The sequence below is a fragment of the Hydra vulgaris genome, chromosome 13, assembly GCF_038396675.1.
Source record: "Hydra vulgaris chromosome 13, alternate assembly HydraT2T_AEP".
Classification (NCBI taxonomy): Eukaryota; Metazoa; Cnidaria; class Hydrozoa; order Anthoathecata; family Hydridae; genus Hydra; species Hydra vulgaris.
The window spans coordinates 41,703,752-41,714,527 of NC_088932.1; positions in this window are offsets into that span (position 1 = coordinate 41,703,752).

Genomic DNA, 10,776 nt, shown 5'->3' on the forward strand with positions numbered 1-10,776 from the left:
ATTAAAAATTTCAATTTTAACCTTGTCAAGTAAAATAAATTAGTAATAAATAATTACTCGATAATCTTAACTTACTAAACTTTAAATGTTTTTGTAAAAATAATAAATTTCTACAAAAATATTAAATTTTTTAAATAAACAATGACAAAACATAAATTAAAAAAATACTAAAATTCAGTAGTCAAAAGTACAATAAAAAAACTCATAAACCAAACTGTAAAGTCACCTAGTATCAAATATCGAAGTAGAAAAACTATTACATATAACTCACTGAAAAAAAAATAGTACAACATTATACATGCAGTAAACATATTTTATAGGTGTACATTTCATATACACCTTCAAAATACCCTTATCGTTTCAAACGTAATTTTAGACATGCGCAATAATGCCTATATATTCGTTTTAACGATCAACTTTATTGTTAAAAATAGAAAAAATATAATAGTTTTTTTTGTTTTTACTTTTTTTATTTTTTATTACAATACTTATTACATTTTTTAAATAAAATAAAAGTAAAAAAAGAAATTAAAAAAAAAAATTCAATTCGAAGTAAGAAATTCAGAATAACAAAACGCAAAGCCTCGAAAAAGATGGGATGATCTTGTCACCGAGAAATAACAGCTTGAAATAATAAATCGCTATATGAAAACTTGTTTACAAAAACATATAAATAAATACTGATGGATATAAAAAGTTAACGACAGTTAAAATTACAATATTAATTCATAAAAACAAAGTATAACTTTTATAATAAAGTAAAATTTAAACGAACATAAATACTTTATCTATTGAAAATATTATACTTTTTAATTTTTTTTTTTATAGTTATGTTTAGTTTTTTGACATAAATATTTTATCAATTGAAAATATTATTCATTTAAAAAAATATTTTTATTGTTATTGTGAGAATTATAGTTATAGTTCGTTTTTTGTTTGAAGGAGCGATAAATATATTTCTGAAAAATGTTCAAGTTTTTTAAAATTATTTTATTATATAAAAAAACTCTACTGAACAAAATGCGTGATTTCCTAAAACTCATATAGAACGTTGTTTAAATAGCCTTGTCATTTTTGTATTTGTTTTAAGGAAAATAAATTATGAAAGGTGATGAACTGTTTTTACACTTAAAAGTAAAGCAAAGAACAAAAAACAGTCAGCCAATCTAAATAAAGCCTATTTATAAACTTTAAGCTTATGAAAATAATATTTAGTTTTTGTTTTTAAATAAACTTTAAATATAGATATTTTGTTAAAAGCGAAGCCCGGAGGAAAAAAACCCGGAAATAAAAAAAAAAAGAAGTTTACATTTGGGGCTGACCATTAATTACGTCAACAAAATAGGGGAAGTGGGTCTGAATTTTTTTGACAATTGTTGACAAGGAGAGGGGGAATGAGGGGTGGGGTTGAGTGGTAGACAAGTGGTAGACTAAATAACACGAGATGCTTACTCGCAACACTGTTATTTTTAACTCAAAGTTGTTGTTGGTTAGTCTGCTGTGCAAATAAAAAAGATTTATGTAAGCACATAGTCTACATTAAATTATTTAAATGTTTATACGAGGGGTCAGCAAACCGCAGCTCGCAAAACTCGTGTGGTTCTTTCGATGTCGAAATGTGGCTCTTTACCTCTATGCACAAATATTATCATAATATTGAAACAAAGATGTTGATAAATCTTTAAAAACAGAAAAACTTTGTAAATTGCAACTTTTAGCTCTTTCGTCAAAAAAGGTTGCAAATATAATTTGTTAAACGCACTTTTTGTTAAAAATTTTTTATTTTCTATACCTTTTACTTTTATTCACTTTTTTTCAGAACAAGCAGTTGTAGTTTTAAATGGTAATATTCATTTGAAGTATGTTCATAAGTTCACAAAAAAGTTTGAATAAATTGTTTTTTTTTAATATTTTACTTTTAATCACTTTTTTTATTTATTTGTTAACTAGTCTAATTTAAATTTTGTTTCGTTTTTCTTCATTTAAATTTGATTTTTAGGAAAGGGGGTGGGGTTCAATCGAATGTTGACGTAATTTTATTGACTTTATTGTATCTAGATATAATCGTAGTAATATCGATATATCTAGGTATCGAAACTTTGTAGCTACGTAGCAATGTGATGCAATGTAGCTAGCTACAACAAAACAACAAACGTAGGTAGCTACAACAAAACAACAAAAAAGGATGGCTATATATTGCAGCTTAGTCTTTAATGATGTTGTTACGAAATATCGACAGCTACAAATTGTAGCATTGTCACTAGCTACTACATAGTGACAATATATCAAATAACATGTATATACATATCACGGGTTTACAGTTAGCAATTTTAAAATAATATGTTGATAGCTACATATCGCTGCTTTGTAGCTTACTAAAACATAACTATAAACTTATAAGTAGTCGATATTGCTAGCTAAAAAGATGTTGTATGTATTCATGCCACAGCTTTTTATTATCGCTATTATTATATTATTATTGTAGCTAACAATAACATAATACAACTATATCAGCAAGTCTGTATCTGTTCGATAGCTACATATCGTAGTCTTTTAGCTATGGTTATGATTAAAACTATCAAAATAATAAAAATTGAAAAAAGATATAACCACAAGCAAAAATCAATGTCGACGTCTATTATTGTACCCCTTGTTAAAACGTTTAAAAAATCTTTAGATAGCCCAAACAATTATCGCGGTATTAGCATTATACCAATTTTTACAAAGGTTCTAGAATACCTAATCCTTATTATATGTCCGGATATTAGAGATACTCACCCCCTACAATTTGGATTCAATGCTAACTGTTCAACGCTACATGCTGAATTTCTAATTAGCGAAACAATTAAACATTACAATAGCAACAATTCACCTGTATACCTATGCTCTTTAGATGTAGAAAAAGCTTTTGATAGCTGCAACTGGAATATCCTATTTGATAAATTATATTTCGATAAAAAATTACCACTCTGTATAGTTAACTCTATCTCTTCGTTATATAACAATAGTAGTGCAACAGTCTCATATCAAGGTTGTAAATCAAACTCCTTTCTTCTAAAGCAAGGAGTAAGACAAGGATCGATTCTTTCACCTCACCTATATAATATTTACACTGAAAGTCTTCTTGAAACTATTACAAATCAAGGTATTGTTGGCACATCGATATATGGTAACTTCACTGGTGTGGTGGCATATGCGGATGATATCATACTTTTAAGCTCTACCCTCTCTGGTCTCAAAAAGCTGATAAAAACATGCAATATTTACAGTAATTTAAATTGTATTAAAATAAATGCCGAAAAAACTGAATTCTTGATTTCAGGTAAAGCACAAATACAAACCAATACGATAACGATATCTAGTAATAAAATAAATCTTCAGAATAAACTTAGACATCTGGGATTCACATGGGATACTAAACATTCAACTTTTGCTTCACTCGATAATACAAATGTTGATGAAAAAATTTCAAACTTTAGAGCTGTTGTTCAAACTCTTATTCAATCTGGAATCCGGTTTGCCCACCCAAGTTCTATTTCTTATATATATAAATTATTGGCAGTCCCTACCTTAACTTATGGTATGGGGATATGTGAAAATAATTCTGATTTGATGAAAAAGCTAGATGTAATTGGAAGGAGTGCACTAAAATCGCTTTTAAATGTTTCAAAACACAGTAAGAACTATACAAATTCGATATTTAAAATCCAGGAAATTTCAAAAAGTATTCAACAAAATAAATTAAACTTGTTTCTTCGTCTTCTTAATAATAAAACAACTTCAGACATTATCTTTTCACAACTGAAACACCCCTTATTTAAACATTCGTTTGTTGGCGATATTCAGGACCTATGCCGTTTTCGGATGCTAAATTTTCAAAACTTAATTCAAAATAAAAAGAAGATAAAATAGCACTTTCTAAAAGTGAAATTCCCTCCGAAGTTGAACAAACTTTGAAACATGCAATAGAGTGCTGGAATGCGAAAGAGCAAAGAGGAATTTTTAAACAAATTCTGGAAGGAAAAATTCTTAAGTGAAAATCACGAGAAATAACTTTCTTATTTTTCTTTTTTACCTTGTATATTACATTGGGTGTTAAATAAATGAAATAATAATAATAAAAAACGATAAAGTATTTTATAGTATAAATAATAATCTGGCATTGGTTGACGCGTACTAAATAGGTTAGAATCCTACAGTTATATCAAAGGTACATCAAAGTCGGTCGCGATATAGTAATCGTATCTACTAATAATACGCGGTAATAATAAGTATACCAATAGTAAGGTGTACGCTGAATAACGCACGAAGCCAACGCTCAGAAATTAATATTGAAGCAAGAAATTTGATCAATATTTTTGTAATTAACGAAGGGAAAAGTGTAAAAGAAGTCATCTTTAAGATTATTGAACCCTTCTTTTCCAATCGTAGCGTAAAAGTTGTCCACGATTGATAGCATTCTTCTTCATATTCTGTAACTTCAGGGTTCTACCCTTGGCCCTATACTCTTTTTAATTTACATTAACGATCTTTCAGGTATTCTCACATCTAAGGTGGCTTTGTTTGCTGATGATACTACCATTTATTCTTGTCGTGATAAGAAACCAACACTCTCTGATTGCTTGGAGGGGTCATTTGAGCTTGAAAAGGATCTCACTTCTATTACAACATGAGGCTCACAGTGGCTGGTGAACTTTAATACAGATAAAACTCAATTTTTTTCAGCCAATCGTTATTGCAATAATTTAAATCTTCCTATATTTATGAACGGTGATGTACTCGATGAGTCATCTACTCTTCATCTTCTAGGATTAACTCTTACTTCTGATCTTTCTTGGAAACCATATATCAAATTAGTTGCAAAATTAGCATCTGTTAAGGTTGTATCTCTTTATCGAGCTCCACATTTTCTTACTTCGAATTTTATTCTCTATCTCTATAAATCTCAAATCCGGCCTTGTATGGAATACTGTTGCCATATCTGGGGCGAATCTTCTAATGATGCCCTTTCTCTTTTAGACAAGGTGCAAAAACGCATTTTAAACATAGTTGGCCCTGCTTATGCAGCCAACCTTCAACCATTATCACATCGTCGTAATTTTGCTTCTCTTTTTCTTTTCTACAAGTTCTATAATGGGCACTGCTCTAAAGAGCTTGCATCTCTTGTGCCATCTTCTAAAATTCATTCTTGTGTTACTCGTCATTCAGTTAAGTCTCATCTTTTTTCAGTGACTGTTCCTAAGTGCTCCAAAAACTCTTATTCGTCTAGTTTTTTTCCTCGAACATCAGCTCTTTGGAATTCGCTTCCTTCATCTTGCTTTCCTTATTTATATAATTTGCAATCTTTTAAGTCGTCTGTCAATCGTTATCTTGAAATCTTCATCTTTTCTCTTCCAGTAACTTCCAACTTTAATTAGTGGTTGCTTGCAGCCTTGTTGGAAGCAAAGATGTTTAAAAAAAAAAAAAAAAAAAATAAGGTATCGGAACTTGTGCATAGAAGCGAGATTTCACTAAGACGCCTGGCCCATCGATATATATTAACAGGTAATATTAATCCTGGTATTAGAGGTGGTTTTCGACAATCAGGTTGTACTGAGGAAATAAGAAATAAGCTATACGAGTTAATTGGAGATAACAGAAACTATAATCTAAAGGAGATAAAGATAGAATTGAGAATTGATGTCAATGTCTCTACATTATGACGATAGTTAAAAAAATTGAATTATACATACAAAATTTTAAAGAACATTTATTTTAAGAACATAAAATTTATTTTAAGAACATAAAATTTATTTTAAGAACATAAAATTTATTTTAAGAACATAAAATTTATTTTAAGAACATAAAATTTATTTTAAGAACATAAAATTTATTTTAAGAACATAAAATTTATTTTAGGAACATAAAATTTTAAGAATTTAAAATTTTGTCACAGAATTTTAAAAACATATGATTCATGGTATTTAAACTTGACATTGCAACAAAGTTACAGAATTATCATTTATACTGATGAAAGTCCGTTCAATCTTCATATGATAAGAAACCACGGATACAGTCTCCGAGGAACGACCTTAAGTTAACGTGTATTGTCATCAAGAAGCCGTAACATAACCATGATATTAGCATTAAATTGGTTAAACATAGTCCGCAGTGAAGCAATAGTTGGCGTAGGGGTGACAGCAGATATCTTTAAAGGATTCTTAAATACACTTAAAAGTATTTTAGGGGAGGAAGAAAAGTCTACCTTGATGATGGACAACGTTAACTTTCATCATTCATTATTAGATTTTTATGATAGTTATCCCTAAAGATATTCGTTTTTTACCCCGATACTCACCTTTTTTTAAATCCTTGTAAAGAGACATTCTCGAAAATTATGAATACTACAAGAGGACAAATAGCTCCGATCGGAAATAACACTTTATTAGAACGAATGAGGAACGCTTGTGAGCACATTACTGAACATGATCTTTCAAACTTCGTGAGACACTGCGTATCTTTTCTTACGCAATGTGTTAATGGAGATGACATTAATAGAGAATAAATGTCGTAATTTAAAAAATTTTTTTTTTTCAAACTTGTTATGTTTTGATATAAATATATATTTAAATATATATAAATCATTTCTGAAAATATCATTTCTTTCTCATGTGCTTTTATTGATTAAACACAGTGTAAAATGATTTAAGTTTGATAAGCGATTTTTTACTAATTTATTATTACTATTTATTGTTATTATTGCTATTATTATCATTCTTAACATTATTATTATTACTCAATGCTACTGGATTATACTATTTGTTACACATCTAAATTTATTTTTAATTGGAATATGTGGAATATTTTTTAATAATAATCATTTAAGCAATTCATAACATGCATTATAAAATTGATATAGATTTTAAATCTACCAGATTGAATGCAAAAAACCGCCAGCTTAAATGAAAAAAACCGGTAATTAGTGTTCATTAGGTGCGACTGTGTCTCATTTATGTTTTACATAGTTATACTATAGCCTGTAATTTTGCTGCTCAGAACATTACAGAACAGAACGGCACCTCTTAATAATTATTGTAATAAAAACTTTAATAACAATTTAATGTTTTATAGCCAAAGAAGGCTTTGTCTAATTGTGTACCTATTGTGCATCACTAAGTGTTTGACTGCATGATTAAACAAGATCAGCATGCGATAAAGTTTTAGAAGTGTGTCGTTACAGAGCTCACAGAGTAAAAACAGGCCAGAGGCAACTAGCCCCTGCTGTTTTAATTTACAATTACTAAAATATAAAATATTTTTATTTAAATATTAATATGTTATTATTTGTAAACTTCAGTTTTTATAACTTTTTCATGCAGAATATGACATAAATCCGGACGCAATAAACTCAAAAAAAATGTAATGAAGAAAATTTTATCGGTAGGAAAACAAACGAGGTTTATAATATCTTCAAAAAACAAAAGTATTGACATATTAATAATGAAAACATTGACGTCGACCTTTTAAATGCATTAATGAAGCAAAATTTATTGGAATTTCTTGTATTGCAATCTGAGGATTATTCGGCACTTTCTTTGTCTTCCGATTGTTGACGTGTACGACAGTAGACTACCAACTGTGCCAACGTCAATATCGAAATGTTAGAATTATATTTAAGACTAAAGGACGAAGAAGATACCAGTCTATGAGATCCAGAACGATATCCAGCAATATTTTCTGTAGATAAACACGGTAGTCAGTTCCGTGTATATATATATATATATATATATATATATATATATATATATATATATATATATATATATATACATGGCCGTATTAAGGCGGGGGCGGATGGGGCTACAGCCCCAGGCCCTTATAAAAAAAAATAGGCCCTAAGGCCCGTGACTTTTTTTTTTTTTTTTTTTAGGGAACCAGATAAATATTCCTATGTTTCTCAGTTTTTTTAAATCAATTTATTGGGAGCTGCGGAGGCGTTGTGAATAAATAAATGAATAGAGATATACTATATCTCTATCTTCGTATATTTGGCGGAATTTTGGTATTCGCAAATATTTTTTAAATTATCTTTCCGCATAAAGATGTTTTGAGAACATTCAAGTTATTTATGTTTCCATCTATGTCCGCACAACTATCAGTTTTTAAAAAACACGCATAATATTAAACATAAATTTTTTAATTAAATAGTTTTTATAAGAGAATGCTTTTAAAACATTCGTTGATGTAAAAACCTTTTAAAGGAAAAACAATTATATTAGTGAATGATTTTAAAGCACTCTCTTATAAAACCTATTTGATTAGAAAATTTATATGTCACGAAGTTAATTTTTTAGCGTGTATTTAAAAAACTAATAGTTGTGCGGACATAGATGGAAACATAAATAAACTTGAATGTTCTCAAACATTAAAACATCAAAATTTTTTTATTTATTGGTGCTTTTGTAATGTTAGACTGTACTAAGGGCATACATGTACTTCACTTCTCTGTTTGACCTTTGCCAAATTGTCACCGCCCAATGATCTATATCCTGGAAAACATATGAAAAAATATTTACATGATAAAACAACAATACAATACCTTAAGAATTTGTCAGTGCCCAGTAAGAAGCATTGAGTTAAAGAATGAATTTTTGTGTATTTGAAATATTGTTTACTTTTATTTTTTTAATTTTTTCATTTAAATACCAATATTATTGGTATTTTCTTCCTTTATTGGAGGTGAACACATTATCAATTTGATACACGTACTCCACTGTCTCAATAGTAAATATACCTACAGCTCAGCAGTTGCTTTCTTAAGTCATGATTCAAGACCTTTTGTCAGTTTACATATATATGGGTGTCTAAGCCAAAGGGGTGTAGCTGTACCTAACCAGTTGGTAAAAAATTATAAAAAAAATGCTCTAAAACATACCTAGATTGAGTCCTTTTATTAGCAAGACTGAAAAAAAAATTCTGGGGGGCAGCTGCCCCCCTGACCCTCCTACTTGCGGGGTCTGGGGGCCCCCAAACCCTCCCGGCTGGGGCCTCCGGCCCACTGACCCCCGGGTTTAGCCTCGCTAATGCTCGGCATTTTTACCTTACCGCCACATTAGGCCTTCCTATACTTACAGCCCCAGGCCTAAAAATGTCCTACTCCGGCCCTGTATATATATATATATATTTATATATATATATATATATATATATATATATATATATATATATATACATATATATATATATATATATATATATATATATATATATATACACATATATACATATATATATATATATATATATATATATATATATATATATATATATATATATATATATATATATATATATATATATATATATATATATATATATATATATATATGTTTATATGTATATATATATATAAACTATGTTAGTGTATTCTACAAACAGAGTGCTCTATGTTCTAAAAGAACAGAGCAATAATAAATTCAATTTGCGCATGACGTCAGTTTGTGGCAAAAACTTTTTTCGATGATAAGTTTGCTCTTGCATTTGCATTATATTTTTTGATTATCTTCAACTATGGTGCATTCTTGCTGTGCATACAACTGCACAGAAAGACATAAAACCGGAGCAGATATATCATTTCATGGGTAAGAGTTTATTTTAAATAAAAAATAATTTAATATGATTACTATGATGTTATTTATCTATTGATTATTTAATATGACTAAATATTATCATATTTAGTATAATATAGAAAAATATAAATATATGTATATATATATATACATATATATATATGTATATATATATGTGTGTATATATATATATATATATATATATATATATATATATATATATATATATATATATATATATATATATATATATATATATATATATATATATATATATATATATCATCATCATCATCATCATCATCATAATTTATCATCATCATCATCATCATAATTTATCATGAATGATTAATAGATGATTAATCATCTATTTATCATGTATATAATCTATTATATACATGATAAATATTTATCTTTTATTAAATTATGATGAAAGATAAATAGCTTATCATATTTATACATAGTAGTCATATTAAGTCATATTATTATGTCATAAAATTGGTTTTTGTTGTCCACTATTACTATTATTAACGACTCAATGGTATTTTTATTTTGGATTTCTGTAATTTTGGCCAATATTGATTAATCCTAGCATATGTTTTGATTTATGCTGATATTTTTTTAAAATGTTTTATTAATAGTTATATATAAATGTAATTTGTTGTTTTAAACTTAAAAGTTCTTTTTCCTTGATAAGAAAGTAAACATAATATTATATGTTTATAAATCTTTTTTATAACCTTTTTTAATACTTTAATTGTTATAGAATTGTCAATAGAATATATCATTGTTTAGAACCACATCCACTATGTTTACCATTACATTGCTAAAAGTTATAACTAATATGTTGCTATAAACCATTATATTGCTATATGTTACTTTTTGATAAACATGCAAAAAATATTTTTTATTTATTAATGAAATTTTATGTTACAGATTTCCAAAAGAATTATTGTTACAAAATAAATGGATTATTGCCATGCGTAGAGAAAACTTTATTCCAACAAACATTTCAAAAATTTGTTCTAAGCATTTTACACCAGATTCATATGTTTTTAGCGGTTGGAGTTCAAAAAAGCAACTTAAAAAGGAAGCTATACCAAGTGTTTTTAATTTTCCAAGTAGTTTGGTGAAGAAAATTAAACCTAGAAATCCTCCAGCTAAAAGA